This window comes from Pygocentrus nattereri, chromosome 23 (assembly GCF_015220715.1).
Source record: "Pygocentrus nattereri isolate fPygNat1 chromosome 23, fPygNat1.pri, whole genome shotgun sequence".
NCBI classification, from domain to species: Eukaryota; Metazoa; Chordata; class Actinopteri; order Characiformes; family Serrasalmidae; genus Pygocentrus; species Pygocentrus nattereri.
This window is the reverse complement of record NC_051233.1, coordinates 18573453-18587660: the sequence shown is the minus strand read 5'-3', so window position 1 is coordinate 18587660 and position 14208 is coordinate 18573453. Positions and strand designations below refer to the sequence as shown.

Genomic DNA, 14208 nt, shown 5'->3' with positions numbered 1-14208 from the left:
CTATTAATAAAAAAGGTTTTTGACAACTATGGGTGAAAAATATGTAATATGAATTTATAAAAATTGTTCTATTGTTATCACCTAAGAGGTCTACATTGGTAAGAGATCATATGTAATACACTGTAAAAAATGTGCAAAAGCAGCAATAATCTACTGTTTTCTTAAATTGTAGTGTTAAATTGTAGGGTGTTATTAACCACCCTAAGGAGTTCAAGTCCAACATATCTGGCTCCAGTATTCAGATGCCCTTTAAAGCTTTCATTAATTGTTGGACCAGGTGTGTTAGATTGTTAGATTTGACACCCTTGTGCTAAAGCATAGCCCCCAAAAGTATGGTAATAAAGCATAGATAAATAAACTGAACTTTCAATTCCTTTGCTGTATAAATTCTGATTATATGTTTAGTATGGTTTGTTTCTTTCTGTACTTTTATACTCTTTAGCTGTAAAACACACATATTACAGGAACAGGAACAAACCATGAGTTAACAATAGTAGGTGTTTGTTTTTTTTTTTGTTTTTTTTTTTGGTTGGTTGGTTGGTTTAAAATTACAATAAAATTTCTGTAAAGATGAGTTGCTGATGCTGTGTTTTGTTGTTTTATGCAATGGAAACATGCCTTAGATGAAGACTAGACAAACATTAGAGGCGAAATTAGTAGGGTGCCATTTTCTCCTTGATATGGTGGATGGCCAAGCTAGAGCCTCCTGTTTTTAGAGAAAGGTGGCACACGCAAGCATATCATTTTCTTCTAGTGAAAAAACATGAGGGGCAAAATGATACTGAGTCTGAACTCCGTGCGCTGGAATTTAATCTATCCTGAAGTCCCCAAAAATGCTAGTATCTTGCAGTTCAGCCACACTAGAGAACTTTTAATCGAACAGATTTTTAATCTGTTTGTTAAACATTTTTGAAACACACTAAATCTCTGCACTAAAAATATCTCCTCAGTTAAGCTGAAGTTGTTGCTGGACAGAGCCAATCACTTTTTTTTAATGGCATTAAAGTTGCAGGAAGTTTTAAATCAGGGTTTCTCAAGGCCAAAACTTCTGCAATCTTTGCAATCCATGGTAACTGCTGAGTCACATGGGGCTAAAGGTGTGGTTTGAGTATGAGGGGAAAGGCATAGTTTCCGGGTTCACTCTTGCTGCCCTGCTGATGATAGAAACAGAATTACAATGCAGGCTGATTGTTGAAAGTCCATCTGATGTAGACCATATCAGTCATTTGTGGGTTACATTCCATGATTAATGTCCATCTTACATACTCACAGATAGCTTAAAAGGCAGTATTAACGATGGAGTTAACTGGAATTCATGTGTGAGTTTGTGAAAACACAAGCAAGCTGGCTGTTAGAGCACATCTGAATCTGAGCACTGGCTGGCTTTTATATGTTCTTGCAATGCTGCTGAATGGGGACTCTTCGTCAGCTATTGATGTAGCCTAGTAGTAGTGTAATGATATTCTTAGCCCAGACAATTTGATATTCGAACAATATTTTGGACCAAATTTGAATGAAGAAAACTGATTGCTATTTTATACACAATTGCACAGCTTACTAGTGACGCTGGAGGTGGGGAGCAGGAGCAGTGCTGAAGTGAGTTGTTAATTGGTACAGATTATTTGTAAACTTTAGTGTTCAAGCAATGCTACTGCATTAGATGGCATGTTTGGCACAGGTTATGACCAAAATGGATCACTAGTATGTTGTAGGTCACTATTATATCAGCCAGATTTTTTTTTCTTTTAGTGTCAACTAAAACCAAACTCTGGAGTAATTAAGAAGGCTCTACAATCTCTAACTACAATTTCTAGTGAACGCCAAAGATCACTACATCAGTTGAATGCATACCAGAGAGCATTGTGAGTCTCTTGTTAATAAGCAATGGACATACGAACATTAAAGGTTACTATGTACAGCTAAAATCAGACCCTAACGCATTTCCTGCCTGTTGCTCATCATATTGCAAAAACTTAGAGTAATAACAGTTTTTGAAATCATGATCTAAATCTGTAGACTCGTCTTTTTTATATATATATATACTTTTTTGCAGTCTTCAAAATGTTGCGTCCATGCCTATAACTCGAATAAGAAGCCAGCTTCAGCCTTGCACATGATGTGGATTTGTTTATGTGGCTAGTGAATACTGGTGCAGGTTGACAATGAGAAAGTGTCATAAATCATTTATTGATTTATTTACTGTTATATGTAAATAAAGCAGTTCAGGAAATCATAAACTAAATAAATTCAATAGTATTTAAGCACAGTAGGGATGCATTTCAGTCACAGCCCCAGTTTTGCATTGTGATATCACAGACACAATGTATTGTTACACCGCTGTTACCTAGACTTCACACTGCTTTCAAATTCTGTTCTGTAAGTGCTTCAGGCAGGACTAACAGAGGCTTGCTAATTAAGCAGTTTTACATTAGCTGCATAATGTGAAGGCACTGTTTATTGCAACGAAATCACCATCAAGTTTTCATGCCTGTTGGTAAAATTCTACTTATTATGATTCAGATCAGTTCAGACAACAAGATCAGATAAAATGCAAGAGTGTGATTTGAATGGATCTCTGTTTTCTCTGCTTCACTTGTGCGCAAGTGAAAATGAAATATATGCATTTTGATGTCATGTCACATTGTGACAGACATAAGATGCTCATTTGTTGGAGTTGGTTTGTTGTGAAATACAGATTAAAATGGTGGCATATATATGTACTGTTAGACAGACGACTAAAAACGCTTTAACACTTTCACTGTGAATTGGGTCTTTAGACTTGATATGATTGGCCAGGGGCGAGCAGCATTCATCCAATCCCAGATGTGGTAGTATTTCAAAAGTTCCTCTCTCTGTCGAGTTGAGCAGTTGCCCTGTGACACTGGGCAAGGTCGAATGCGAGGAAAACAGAATGCTCTGCTTTGTGAGTTTGTGTTAGCCAAGGGGTTCCACTTTGAAGGCCTATAGGGACCTGTGGAGAGTCCATTGACTGTTAGAAATAGAGAAAATGCAGAGAGAAGGACCTACTCAGCCCCTTACAACATTCAGCCATAGCACAGACCATCCATTGTGCTGCTACAGCCTCTGGCTAGAGCTGAGGCACAAGCCCGACTAACCGAATAACGCAGGCCCCTCTCAGAACCATATGCAGTCAGAGTGCTGTGTCGGGCGGGTGGGGGTGTTTGAAACACAGACACCAATACTAGATGATTCACTCCAAGAGCTGTCTGGCAGAAGTGAGTTGTTTGGCTGTGTACACCTCGTTTCCCAGCAACTTGCTCCCGTGGTCCATCGCTGGATGTCCCAGCTGAGGAAAGACATGGAGCAGGCGTTCCTTTCCTGTGCCAGAAAAGATCATACCATGTAAAAAGGTCACACCATGGAACAGGTCACACCACAAGATAGGTCACACCATGGAACAGGTGGGCTTCTTTCAGACAGGGCTTAAATCTAATGGGATTCTATCCATGATAATCACCAGTTAATAACTTAATAACTTAAGGCTTAATATCTAGTAAATAATTATTTTTTTAGAATTTTAGAGATAGATAGATCTATCTATTTAAATATTCACATGCCATATGAGACAGATTTGCTGTATTTACAGACAGCAGGCACTGAATGGTATGAGGTAGTCTAACAGCACATATTAAAGACAAGACTAACTTTGAGCTGCATCAATATTGTAGTGTAAAGTGCACAGTGAAAAGTGTCATTACAGTAATAGTTGTGATATATTGCACAGTGTGAATTAATCAAAGAGGAGACATATTAAGTATACTGAGTATAAAATACACCAATTTTATCTTTTCACCTTTTTGTTATTTTAATTAATGCATATTTTAAGGTGTGTTAATTTTGAAATTAATTTTGTTGCTTTATACTAGTTAGTCTTCCTATTAGTTGATCACAGTTTGCCCAATACTTCATATTAGACTACATCATTGTAGAAGATGAAATTCAGTGACTGCCTACATGTCGTTAGACCAGACCTGACCAAAGCCATAAATCTAACCTAAAGCCAAACTTGTTTAGTGCTATAGTTCTAAGACCAGCTGATGGTTTACATAGCCAAAACAGATACACAAAATGTAAAAAAATACAACTGTTTCTGCAAGCTGGTGTCTGAACAGCAGCATTCATAAGATAAAAGAGTCGTATTCTAACAGTATGACAGAGGGGGAAAGCGCAATAGAAAATTAAAAGAAAGGAGAGACAGCGAGGGGGGTTAGGCAGAAAGAAAGGCCGGACGCCTGATCCATCTGCCAAGCTGAGTCTAGTCCCTCCCTCTATCCATCTAGACCACAGCTGTTTAATCCAACCCCCATCACACACACACACATACACTGTCAGACCCCCCTCATAGGGACTGCCCCTTACACTCAGTATGATAAAGCAGGCTGTGGTGGCCACGTGTCTATTGAATAGGAGTCACAGTATGGGCCAAGCTTCCAGCCAGCTGACCAGACATCAGTGCAGCAACCAATCAGCAGGGATATTTCCATACACCTCAGCTGTACATACTAGAGACATTCACATTCACACAAACATGTGTTTCTATACAATATAACAGGATGTGTGTTATACTTTTGTCATATGTTTATTTTATGTATAGTCACTGTTGGGACAAAACTTTAGTTTTGTTGTGTTTTTGTTACATAAAGCACATAATTTGGCAACACCAGCTGTTGTTTACATTGTACAATTTCATAATGAACAAACTAGTAGAAACTACAAGGTTTTGTTCCAACAGCTAATACACATACTTAAACACTAAAAATATAATTTTTAATTTAGCTTTTAAAAGTATAATGCACCTCAGGTTAAATGTGCCATTTTTTACCATTGATGTTATTTTGCTTCATTTCTCTGTCTTGTTTGTTTTTACTCTGCTTTCTAAACATTTAAACATTTAAACATCTAAACAAAGCATTTCATTGTAAAACATGTTAAACTGTAACACATAGTAAAAAATAAGTTAATATCTTAACAAACTTAAATACGGCATTTCTAAATTTAAAGCAAATTTCTATTATTTGAGTTTAAATGTGCCATAATTATTGCACAAGCCACCAATATATTAAACATAGCAAATAAATGTGATTAAATCATGGGTGCCCAAATGTTTGCATACAACTGTGTGCAAAATAACTACACTGGCTTTATAATGACTTATACTATAAAGTACCGAAATATTTGAAGTTTATATACTTTGATATGGGAAAATAAATGGTGTTCAAAGTGTGGAACAATGCACATATGTTGGCAAGGGGGCACTTCTAGACACAGTATATCCCCCTATCCAGAAACCACAACAACACTGCATAGGAGTCTGTGTGAGTGTTTACCATTGCAATGTTTAAGAGCTGTGTTCTACTGCAGGATAAATCAGTAATGCACAAAAGTAATACATGAAAGCAGTGCCAAAGTTTGGACCACCTCACACCCCCAACTACTGTAATTCAACAACATAAAATTATATATATATATCAGCATGTCATGCAGTGTCAGAAACCAGAACAGCAAGAAAAAGTGTGATGATTTTGTCATACAGTTTTTAGGATGCCCAAGAGCAGAGTATTAGCCTCCATGATTTGTTAGCTATGTTAGCCTTGTAGCTCCAGTGCACTAAACTAAAAGCAAAGCCTGAACACAGTCTTGGCTAATTGACTACATTTAAGATAATGGGGTAATTGATTTTTCACTTTTCCTTAAGCTTACGACAGCTGTGCAGCCCCTGAGAAACTTATCATTAGCTTGTCACTTCACATCAACAAACACTGTGTAATGTGTGCAATCTGGGTAGGTACAACAAATAACTAACATACTGATTGATGCATAAAAGCGAAATAGTTAGACATGGACCAAAAATGACACAGTCATGAAGATGCTATGAATCTGTAATGCCAATGAAGTGAGACTGTGTAAACAGTGGATGTGCTGGCAAAAACTAGTGTTTTGCTAGCTTAATGATACCTAGAGTATTTGTTTTCTTATGTTTATGCTTGCATTTCAGGTTTGAATGCTACTGAGTTTTCAACATATATGATTTGCTTTTGTGGTTTTCTTTGGCTGACGAGACATTGTTGAGTTACCAGTTTATTAGGTGCACCTATTGTACCTTCACTTTCAGGTCACTTTATTTATGCCTACCAAGTAGATACACTTTGTGTTTATATGATTACAGACCGTAGCCCATCTGTTGTTATGCACAATATGTTAGCCACAGTCTACCTGATCCATTAGTCCAGTCTGGCTTCTCACAATATACTCAGTCAAGTTCACAGTGGGTTCAAGTAATGGCAACAGTCCAAGGTAATTTTGTAAATGTACTTTCCTTAATTATATCACAATTACAGATACAAGGGATAGTTAAATGCCACTTGTCAGTAAGTGACAGCGACAAAACACACCTGACTGTCAGCACCTTGATGAGTTTACAAGGTAATATGAGGCAAACCACTCAATTGCAAAGAGGCCAAACACTCACTGATGTAACTGCCAGTGCAGGAACTATTATTTGGATCACCAATGGGAGATTATGGAGCAATGTATTAGAAAACATTATCTATCATCATCATCAAAGCACCAATCGAGGGAATATCTTTTAGAGGAATGGTGTTCTATTCCTCCAGGACAGTCCCAAAGACTTGTCTACGCTATGAAATCTGTTAAGGCTACTCATGTAACATGCCTTACTAAGTCATTTTTGGTTGTTTGCCACCTGTAAGTACATATTTATATGAAGTACCAAACAATAAGCATGGCTAGGCATTGCTGTAGTTTTGAGCTGGTTAGCAGCTTTCTATTCAGTGAAGTTTCCATGTTTAATATTAACTAACTGGGTAGCTATTTACTGTATTGCTGTGTGCAAAATTCTACATGACACCATCACTACATCTAGCCCTTTATTATAATGGATACAGACCTACAAAAATACTAATAAAGGTTTATTTGGAAGTTGGAATGACATGGAATGACATCACTCCAGAAGATTTACTGTTTTGATGATGGTGGTGGAGAACCCTGTAAACACATCAGTCCCAAATCTCTCTTAGGTGATCAGCTGGGTTGAGATCTGGTGACTGTGCAGGCTTGGAAGAGTCCACCCCCAACATGATAGAAATGTTTCATTATAGGATAAAGTGATCAGTTAAAATAACTGTACTGGTTTGCAGTGAATCTTCCCTCTAAGAGCAAAAAGCAGAGTGAACCAAAAGCAGAATGCACCCCAACAGCATAATCGAGCCATCAGTCCCCCTCACTGTAGGAATCAAGCATTCAGGCAAAGCTCACTTGATGTTTGTCACACATGCACTCGCCCACTTGGGGAGAACATAATTAAGAAGGACTGATTTGACCATGTCAGCTTTTTCCACATCTCTGCAGACCAGTGCCAGTGTTTTTTTTTCATGCACTCAAATGTGCATTTGTAATAAGGTGCCTGTGCACTACAACTACTATAGCATCCTTCTCTCTGTAGTTGTTGACAGACTGTTCTCACTGACCTAGTGTGACCCACCCTACATAGACATTCTCAGTCACAGAGGAAACAGTTGTTCTTCTGTATTTCTTACATATTACAGTATTGCAAACATCACTGAATGTGCACTTTCAGTCACAATTTACAACCATATTTACTGATGTATTTCCCATAGGTCTGAATGCAGTCGCCACTTTAGTCACTGTTCCTGTTGAAACACTAGTTGGCTGAGCAGTCTCGTGACTGAAGCTCCTATCACCCATGCCCTAAAAACGAACCACCTTTACAAGTCACTTCTGATCTTTTCATCTTTGCCATCTTGATCCAAAAATCAAGGTCAACTGGGCCTACTCAGTGCACTTACCTGGAAGCTCCGTCATTCACTAAGCTTCTACACTCGTTTGCACTCTTAGAAAATAAAGTTGCCAAAATTTTCTTTACACAATGCCATAGAATAATGACACAGTGGAGTGAAATTACGTTCCTCCAGGAACAACGCGGTGCAACAAGGAATAAGTAAACTCACTATCATATATACAGTGAGGTACAGTGAGGTGAACATGTATCCAAATGTTTTTTTGTAATTTATTATACTTCCAGTGCACATATTTACTTCCCGTTTACATACATCATGTTTTTTGACTTTGTAATTGAACAAAGATGTATGTATTTATATGCATAAACCCAGCATGTGTTCAAAAAACAAAAAATTCATAGGTAAAGTATTCAGATGCACCCATTAAAATGCAGCATCTGTACATAGATATCCAGTTTAAAAAATGGTGGGCAAGGTTTCATGCAACAGTCATGGTCATCTTTAATAAACAACATTAAACAACAATTAGGAAAAAACTACAGAGCCCTAGCAAAGACCTTTAACATCCATGCCAGTACAATGTTTGGTTCAATAATATGCAATTTGAAAGTTCATGGAACCACAACTAACTGTGCTCAGATAGGTACACCACGCAAAATTTCTCTCACACTACTGATTAAGAAGGAAAGATAGAAGCCAACAGTCACTTGAAAAGAGTTTCAGGAACAACAGTTAGACAACAAATAAGCAACAAACTGCAGAACCATTATTTCTCTTAATACATTTACTCAAAATTTTTATTGTTAAAAAGAAGCACAGATATGCACACCTAGAAAAGAACCACAATACAGCAAAAAGCTGATTATTTCTTATCATAGACTTTAATTAGTACTAATAAAAAGTACTACAGTAAACAGTATTAATGTTATTTATCTGTATCTGAATACCTTTGTCCCTCTCGATTTTGTTTAATTTTCATATATATTTGTTTATGCTTATGAATACATATTTTTGTCCAAGTACAAAGTCAAAAGACTTTATGTATGTATATCTAAAGTGGATATACACAAAAGCAAAAGTATCTGAACACTTGTTTCTCCTCACTGTATATCTTGTAATATACCGTACTGGCATTCACACTTTGTTTATTATATGTTGTATAATATACAATATATAGTATAATATTGTATGATGTATATATTTAATTTTTCTCTGCCCTTCTTCACTCTCTCTGTCTCCTTCTCTCCATTCCCTCTTGGTTGCACTGTTCACTTGCTCTTCTCCTTTCTCTGGAATATTCCACTCTCCCTCCCTTTCTCTGCCTCCTCAACATGGGCTCCTTTACTCTCCTGTTTTCACCAGGGTCATTGCAATTACTCCTCTCTCTCTCTCTCTCTTCTCTCTCTCTCTTCTTTCTCTCTTTCATTCTTCTTGTTTGTCCTATCTTCAGACTGCTTGCGCACATCTCTCCTGTCCCTTATTTGACACCCCTTTTTCTTCCTTCCTGTCTAGTGTTTGTTTTCCTCTTCTCTTCTCTTCTCTTCTCTTCTCTTCTCTTCTCTTCTCTTCTCTTCTCTTCCTTTTTTGACCTTTTCTCTCACTGTCTCTCTTTACCTTTCCCACCCTCTTTCTTTCCCCTGTTTCTTTCTTTCTCTCTGTCTTCTTGTTTGTCCTATCTTCAGACTGCTTGCACACAACTCTCCTGGATACCCCTATTTCTTTTTTCTGTCTAGTCTTCTCTTATCTTCTCTTCTCTTCTCAGCTTTCTTTTTCCTTCTTCAACTTTTCTCTCACCTTCTCTCCTTACTTTTCTCCCCCTTTTTTCGCCTCTCTCCTTCTCTCTCTCTCTCGCTCTCTCTCTTTCTGAGTCTTCTTGTTTATACTTTCCTCAAATTGCTTGCACACATCTCTCTGTGACACCCCTCTTTCTTCCTTTCTGTCTAGTTTTTGCTTTCTCTTCTCTTCTCTTGTCTTGACTTTAGGCTCTTTTCACACCTCTCCCATCTTGTGTTCAACATCCCTCTTGATTTTCATCTTATTTCATCTCTTCTCCTGTCATTTATTTTCTTCTTTTCTGTCATCTCTTCATCTACCTGTTCCTTCTTGTATTCTCCATTTCTCTCTTTTCTCATTTTTACGGTGCCATCCTCCATGTCATGGTTCTCTTCTTCATCCCTCTCACCTCCATCCTCTCAATAGAGCTTTTTCACCTTGGCTCCTCTCTTCTCCTTTTCTTTCTTCTCCTCTCCTTCTCTCATCTCTCTTGACGTCCTCCATATTCTATTTCTGTTCTTCAGTCCTTTTCACCTCCTTGTTTTCTACAGAGCATTTACAGTCTGTCTTACTATTTTTCTTATTCTTATATTTCTTCTCCTCTTTTCTCTTCCCTCGCTCCATATCTTCACATAATCTATGTTGCTCATATTTCTCTTTATCTCTCCACTCTATTATTTCACTTCTCTTCTGTTTTCTTCTGTGCATTCACTTCTCTTTTTGTTCTTTCTTTTTCATCTGTCATGTCTTCAGACTGCTTGCACACATCTCTCCCACTCTTTTTTGACACCTCGCTTCTTCTGTATTTTCTTTTCTTTCCATGTTTTTTCTCTCCTTCTCTTCCCTCTTTATTATCCTCTCTTTTATATTACTCTTACTTCCTTCTGTCTCTCTTTCTGTCTCAATTTCATTCACTTTCTTCTTGTTTGTCCTTTTCAGACTGCTTACACACGTCCTCTATTCTCTTCTTTTTCTTCTCTCTCTTTTCATCCCCGCTTGACCTTCTTGTTCTTCTCTCTTCTCCTTTCTTCTTTTCTCTGCTCCTTTTCTTTCTCTTTTTCTCTCTTCTTCTTCACTTCTCTCCTCTCTTCCCAGTCCTGTTTCTCTTCGTCCTTTTCACCTCCACCTACTCTATAGAGCTTTTTCACCATCTATCTTGCTGTATTTTTTACACATGCCACTTTTTCCTCCAATACTTTTTCTCTTCTCACTATTTCTTTACCCCATCTCTATTGCTCTAATTTCTACCTCTCTCTCTCTCTCTCTCTCTCTCTCTCTCTCTCTCTGAGTTGCCGCAGGACTGCAGGGCTCAGCGAAACCACATTTCTATTTTCTGCCACTTCCTCTTCCTCCTCCAGCCGTCGTCATGGTGATGGCAGGAGCCCACAGAGGCCGCTCCCACAGCCGCTGAACAACGGCTATCGCTCTCTTTCTCTCTTTCTTTCATTCCGCCTTTCTGTTTCTCTATCTTTCTCCCTACTAATCTTTTTATCTCTCTCCCTCTGTCTTTCTATTTTCTCTCTTTGTATGTTTTTATGTTTTGCTCTCTGCACTCCTGACTGGTTCTCTGACCTCCTTCAATATTTTCACAGCATGTTAATTTTCAATGTTTTGTTCCAAGTGGTTTTGAAGCATTTCTATTGGTGCATTTCTATTTCTATGCTTCGCCTTTATAACTTTCTGTCACGATTTGCCCCTCTCAGTCCTCCATGTGCTTTTGTTTTGTCTTGGTCTTGTCCATGTGCTTTCTTTGTTTTGATCCTTCCCTGTCCTGCCCCCTTGTTTCTAGACTCCACCCTTGATTGTTCTCACCTGTGTTTACCACCTGTGTCTTGTTAACCCTGCTGTATTTAAGCTCTGTGTTTTTTTCCTAGTTGTTTGCTTGTCCTCTGTATGGTATTGTTTGGTGTCTGTTGTTCTGGTCTCTGTTATATTTCATCATCTCTGTTATTGTGTTTAGTCTGTGTTTCTTTTGGGTATGTCTATCCCTCGTTCTATCCATGTTGGCTCTCTGACCCTGGACGGTCTTGACCCTGAGAATGGATTTGCCCCTAATAAATCTTGTTATCTCAGCGCATACGTCCGCCTCCTCATCGCTCCCCAGCGATACACTTTCACACATAGCTTTTTCTGACCCTAACAAGTATATTGCTGCTGTCAGAAGGAAACTTTGTATCTCCATTTTTGTGTCGTTTTTCAGTTTTTGGCATAATTTAAAAATGCTTGTCGCTCTTTACATTGTGCGTAAATTTCATGATGAATGGACCAAAAGAAATCACCAAAAATAACTTGGAAAAAAGTCTGGTTCTATTGACTTATATTATAGGTACTGTAGGTTTTTTCTTTTTTCTGTAATGGTACCATTTTGGAGGTACAAGTTTTTTTTACAACAACAGTTTTTTTTTACGACAACAGGGTTATATTCCCACCCACATTCAGCCCAAAACTTTGATGTCTCCAGATTTTCTCGTTACAAGATCATGTCTGGCCCCATGATGTATACTGCCATTCAGAAGTTTGTTTTCATTAACATAAACAACAACAACAATTATTAACAAGTGATTCCAAACTTTATAGTATATAGCATATAGTATATAGCATAGTAGCACATTGCATTGCTCTGTCTGTTACTCTACACCTCTGTCTCTCGTTCTTGTTCCTGTCTTTATGGTTTTCATATCCCCCACTTTGTTTCCCTATAACTGATTCTCTGACCACACTATTCTTAGTGTACATTCAGAAATACACTCCTCAACATTGTTTCCCCACTCTATCCATGGCTCTATGTCATTTCACCTCTACATAACTAAAGCTATTGCCACCCTACCTACATAACTTCATGCAATCTCACTCCACTTATGTTTTTTCTGTACCATTTTATCCCTGTTTTTTCTTGTCTTCCTTGAATAGCACCTTACCATAACATAACTCGAGGTTAATTCACCAATGTGTTCTACAATGCTTTCTCAAAGAGCATCTATTTCTGTCAGAAAGGTTCCTGCCCACATCTACACCATCTACACAGCAGAGTTTCAGCAGTTACAAAAAAACACACTACCACATAACCTAATGCTATCAGACTCTCAGTTTGCCACCAGGTTAATTGAGCCAAATTCAACGAGGGCAAGGACATTCACAATGAGTATTGTGAGTCACAGAGGTCAGTGGTCAACTACACCAAAAAAGAAGCTTGTCTGAAATGGGTCATACTGAAAATCAGACTTTGCTTCCTCTCCTGACTAGTTGGATCATTATGCCTTTTGAAGTTACCTCTCATTTTTCCACTATAACATCAATGACCAGTGATTTTTGCTTTTATGGTACAGTGAAGCAATAATAGTCAAAGCCCACATCATTAGGTTATTGACCTTTGGGCAGGTAATCCCTACCTGGTTTCCTTTTTTGTTTGGGCATGGAATTTTTTAAGATATCACAGACAAAACAATAGCAGCAATTTCATGCACACCTTAATGAGAACACAGCTTAACATAAACCCAACGACAAATGCAACATCAGCCTACAAAATATGCATTTGCTCTTCTCAAGCAAAACATTCTTCTCAAGCAAAACACAAAAGAAGATGTAAATTCAATAAGCAAACATATACCCCATTTACATCTGGTCACTTCATGTTACTGCCATGTGGATTGTATCCTAATAAGATTTAATAAGATGTCTTTACACTTGTAGTCAAGTGTGTTTGCAGTTAGTTAGACTGAAATCTGATTGTTCTGTGGGATGGAATCTGCTTGTTGCGCAGCAACCAATTACCACTTGTTTATCTGTTCAGCCTCTACCTGTTTTGCACACTAGTTAGTTGCTACTAAGTATTTTGTTTTATCCTGTGCCCAACCATGTGCATCCTCCATGATTATCTACTTTGTGGACAGGAGTTTCAGTTTTACTGGAAGAGGTTTTGGTTTTTGAAGGTGTCCTGGAGAGATGGATGTGCTTACACTGCTATAATGTGGCTCAAATCTCAGAACACCTCCTGAAGTGGTTTGAGCGATCAGATTTGTATCTGTTTTAAATGCATCTTGGGAGCATTTACACTTGCATTGTTATGTGGTTTGGCCTTATCCAGATATAATCTTGATGCATGAAGTTACCAAGTGTAAATGGAGCCTTAGAAACCTGTGCAGTCAAGAATCCTAAGTAACCGATCATGTAAAATGTTTCTTTTTCATGTTTATCGTACCTCTGATGACTTTATACATGGGAGACAGTTTGCAGATCACTACTAACAAAGATGAACATTTAACTCAGCATTTTTTTTTTGGAAATGGGTCTCCTATACTCTGTTTAAGTGTTAACTCTCTCAAAGATCTCCCAGACACATCTTTTGAATATCTGGATATGTGGATTTTGAATATCTTCAAATCCAAAATACAATCACAGGACCGTTACTTGAAAACTAAATAAAACTGAAAGCTTGTCCAGAGAAATAGCAGATAGTTCAATGGATGTCTTGACAGTTATCGAAGGAGAAAATGAAGCAGACATTCAGAAAAGATGTGGAGAGTGTCAGAATTATGATCGGCTGTAATACAATGAAAATCAGCCTTTTTTGCTGTGCTGCTAGTAAAGGTCCCACTGTGAGTACAACCAACTTTTCAGATTTTTAATAGGGATCTCC

General features: G+C 37.9%; 1 long non-coding RNA gene across 1 annotated transcript in view; it reads right to left on the bottom strand.

Moving 5' to 3' along the window:
• Nucleotides 1–500: 500 nt before the first annotated feature.
• The window catches only part of LOC119262215, a 63797-nt gene continuing 50089 nt past the window's right edge, over nt 501–14208 (bottom strand). The window contains exon 3 of the long non-coding RNA XR_005129485.1: nt 501–3339. This is a non-coding gene — a long non-coding RNA (uncharacterized LOC119262215). The remainder of the gene's footprint in view (nt 3340–14208) is intronic.